Raw genomic sequence first — 4,099 nt, 5'->3', positions numbered from 1 at the left:
CTTCTCCGAAAAGGCCACACATTCTGTCCCTACCTAAACTTTTCCACCAATTAGGGACCACACATTCAAATATATGGTCTTTGGGAGCCATTCTCAATCAAATTGAGCCGTGTGGTTTGACTTAGTCCTCCCTTCTGTCTGACCCAGTCCTCCCTTCTGTCTGACCCAGTCCTCCCTTCTATCTGACCCAGTCCTCCCTTCTGTCTGACTCAGTCCTCCCTTCTGTCTGACTCAGTCCTCCCTTCTATCTGACCCAGTCCTCCCTTCTGTCTGACTCAGTCCTCCCTTCTGTCTGAAACACCAATGATCTTTTTCTACTCTGGATAAATATCATTTTGTCTTTCAAGTTTTGGTCTACAACTTAACTTTGAAAGAGTTACTGCCCTCTAAATTAGCTTAAAAATACTTAAACCTTTTCTCGAATGTAATCCAAGTAACTCTGTCCATTTTTGAGTTGTTGGCTCTGTCTGCGTGTAGGCCTAAGGTGATTAGAGCACAGACTGCATCTTGTTGATCTTTATCTGACCCATCTTAAAGAAAACAAAACAAAATAAAAACCCTACTACCTCCTTCCTTCTTTCTTCCTTTTTGCCCATATATGTGAATGTTTGCTACCTGTTGGTGAACCAACTTTAAGAAGGGTTAAAAGGTATGACCTTATTGGAGAGATATGTCTAATAAGGGTAGGCTTTAAGGTTTCAAAAGCCCACACTACTCCCAGCTCTCTCTCTCTCTCTCCTCTCTCTCTCTCTCTCTCTCTCTCTCTCTCTCTCTCTCATAATCTATACAACTTCTTGAAACATTCTTTACCATACCCACTGTTTCTGATAACTCTTCTCACATCCTTTCTTGAATTCACCTACCCTAGACCTCTACCAAGAAGTTAACATCAAAGTCACCTGTGATCTCAGTTGGTTCCCTCTTGACCTACCAGAGCCTTTCGCAGTTGGCCACTGTCTCCACCTTGAGGTCCTCTCTCTCTTTTTTTTAATTACCAGGACATCGATGTCCCTGGACTTTCTCATTCTGCTTTTCTTCAGTCCCCTCTTGTCTCCTTGTCCTATAAACATTAGGCAGAGCACCTCCAACTTCAATCCATGGGCTTCTTCTCCTTTCTTTTTTCTTTTGTCTTGTTTTGTTTTGTCGAGACAGGGTTTCTCTGTGTAGCTTTGGCTGTCCTTGCTTTGTAGACCAGGTTGACCTGATCAGACTGATGCCTTGGTTCCATTCTCTCTCGAGCCACCTAGCCCCCCCTCTTCTCTTCCAGATTCCAAGATGCCTCCCAGGCTAGAACCCAGACATGTGGGCCGCTGGCCGGCCTCAACACTTCAACAGCGTTCTCATCTTAGGTTCTTAGAAATGGATTCAGATTTCGTAAGATGGAGCTCTTTATATGTGGGATCATGTCTTCAGAACACCTTTCCTGTTGTCCCAGGGCTAAATGCCACATTTCTCTTTAAATGGCACTCACCTCCTTAACAATTACAGCTCCTTCCAAGCCTGGTTCATCTGTGAGGCTAAACTTGCTCGCTCTATTTCCTCACCAAACAGTCCATCCCTCCTCTTTCTGCTCCACTTTTTGCTCGTTCAATGCAGACCTGACTGGGCCACAGCCTGAGTGCTATGCTGTCTTGAGATTTCCTCCACCAAACAAATCAGTTGCTTCCTCTTGCATTCAGCCACATTCAAGCTCTCGGGATGCCGGCAGAACTCACCCAGCAGATTTGGGGTCAGGGAGATGGCTTAGCAGGTAAAGGCACTTGCTTCCAGTCCTGATGCCCTGAGGACTCACACAGTGGAGAAAGAGAACAACTTCTGTAAGTTGTCTGGTCCCCACTTGCATGACATACATGTACAGGTACACACACACACAAACATACACTATGTGTATTTTTTTAATTCAGCCAACTTCTAATAGAGTCATTTTTTTTTCTCTAACCTCCTTGTTTCTCTGCATTCTGGCCTTCAAAACTCCCATCAGAATGTCTCTCAAGCTCTGTTAATGGCGTGCTAGGGCTTTTCAACATTCCAAACTCTTTCTCATTTCTTCCAGAAATGATTTCCAAAGGCGTACAAACAACACAGTCTGGTTGATCACAGCAAAGGCCCCCTTTTCTGTACTGGTTACTTACGTTGCTGCTGAAACCAATACCTGTCAAAAATAGCCTCAGGGATGGAGGAATTATTTTGGCTTAAAGGTTCAGAGAACAGTCCATCATGGCTGAGAAGATCCAGTGACAGGAGAAGGGGGTCACTGGTCTCAATGTGTCCCAGCCAGAAAGTGGAGAGGAAAGACTGCTCGTGCTCTGCTGTCCCCAACATTAAAATGCCATCTCAGGGAAAGCAGCAGCACCAGATCCAAGATGGCAGCCAGCAGGAGGCTGATGAAGGAGCTTGAAGAGATCCGCAAATGTGGAATGAAAAACTTCCGTAACATCCAGGTTGATGAAGCTAATTTATTGACTTGGCAAGGGCTTATTGTTCCTGACAACCCTCCATATGATAAGGGAGCCTTCAGAATTGAAATCAACTTTCCAGCAGAGTATCCATTCAAACCACCCAAGATCACATTTAAAACAAAGATCTACCACCCTAACATCGATGAGAAGGGGCAGGTCTGTCTGCCAGTCATTAGTGCTGAAAACTGGAAGCCAGCCACCAAGACTGACCAAGTAATCCAGTTCTTCATAGCACTGGTGAATGACCCCCAGCCTGAGCACCCACTCCGGGCTGACCTAGCTGAAGAATACTCTAAGGACCGTAAAAAATTCTGTAAGAATGCTGAAGAGTTTACAAAGAAATATGGGGAAAAGCGACCTGTGAACTAAAATCTGCCATGAGTGATTCCAGCAAGTTTGAGCAGAGACCCCGAGCAGTGCATTCAGACACCCCGCAAAGCAGGACTCTGTGGAAATTGACACGTGCCACCAACTGGCGTCCGCTTGTGGCAGTTACTAACTTTCTACAGTTTTCTTAATCAAAAGTGGTCTAGGTAACCTGTAAAGAAGGATTAAAAAATTCAGATGTTCTAAAATAAAATAAAATAAAATAAAATGCCATCTCAGACATTAAGGTTCCCATCTCAATTAACATAATCTGGGTAATTCCTCACAAACATGACCATAGGCTTACCTCTTCAGGGATCTCATCTAGACCTTAACAAGTTGGCAGTCAATGATCTACCACAACTCCAATATTTTGTTTTAATTTCTCTTTCTACTTTAGCTCCTTAGCTCTCATCAAACTATACATGTGTATTTGTCATTTTGTCTGATGTGTATTCTCCATAAAAGGAGCGATTATTTATGTCTGTGTTTTTGGTCTGTCCTTAATCACTGGATGGATGAATGAACTCTGACTGTAGCACCTATACTTTATGAGCCTCGGTTCAGGCTGGTGTGCCATCCAAATCTACTGGCAGTGAGCAGTAAAGCCTCCAGGGCAGTAAATGCTACTCAAGTCACATGTACAAACAGAATCACAGCCCCAATCCAAAGTGAAATTGCTGTACTCTTCCATATGTGCGGGTTGCCTTGGCTTCAGCCCATCTACTAGAATGGGGAACAGACACCAAACTGGAATGTGGCTCACCAGCAGCAGAACTGACTTGCAAACCAGCTACAGGATGAGCAAAGTTCCAGAAAATTCTCTCTTCAAAACATTAAAGAGTTTCCTGCTCACCTGGGAGCAAATTTCTGGTTTATTGCAGCCTCTCCAAAGTTATGGCTTCCCAATCCTGCCAGAAACCTTTCAGAACAGGAATTCCAACTCTGAAAATTGGTTTTAAATAGAGACACATTACACCTCCCCACAGAGCACTTACCAGGCAAGTACTACTCAGGCTCAGCTCACTTGCCAAATCCCTTCAGGCTGGGATATTGGTAGGGTGTGCCCCTTCCGGTCCCCAAGCCATGCCAATTGGCACAGACGTCTCCCAGCCCTTCCTCCCTTCCTGAGTCTCCCTGCTTGGTACTGCTTCTCTTGCTCTTCATCAGCCATTTAATTCCACAAGTAATCATTGGATGTCTGCTTTTTTTTTTTTTTTTGACTTGCACTGTGCTGCAATAGGTACCAGGAATGACAGTAAAGGCAGAACAAA

The 4,099-nt window shown here is 44.4% G+C and overlaps 1 pseudogene; it reads left to right on the top strand.

The window, feature by feature from the left end:
• On the top strand, positions 2,338-3,031 carry Gm10705 (predicted gene 10705; annotated as a pseudogene).

The sequence above is a fragment of the Mus musculus genome, chromosome 3 (genome assembly GCF_000001635.26).
Source record: "Mus musculus strain C57BL/6J chromosome 3, GRCm38.p6 C57BL/6J".
NCBI classification, from domain to species: Eukaryota; Metazoa; Chordata; class Mammalia; order Rodentia; family Muridae; genus Mus; species Mus musculus.
The sequence above is the reverse complement of the archived record's forward strand: the minus strand, read 5'-3'. Positions and strand labels throughout refer to the sequence as shown.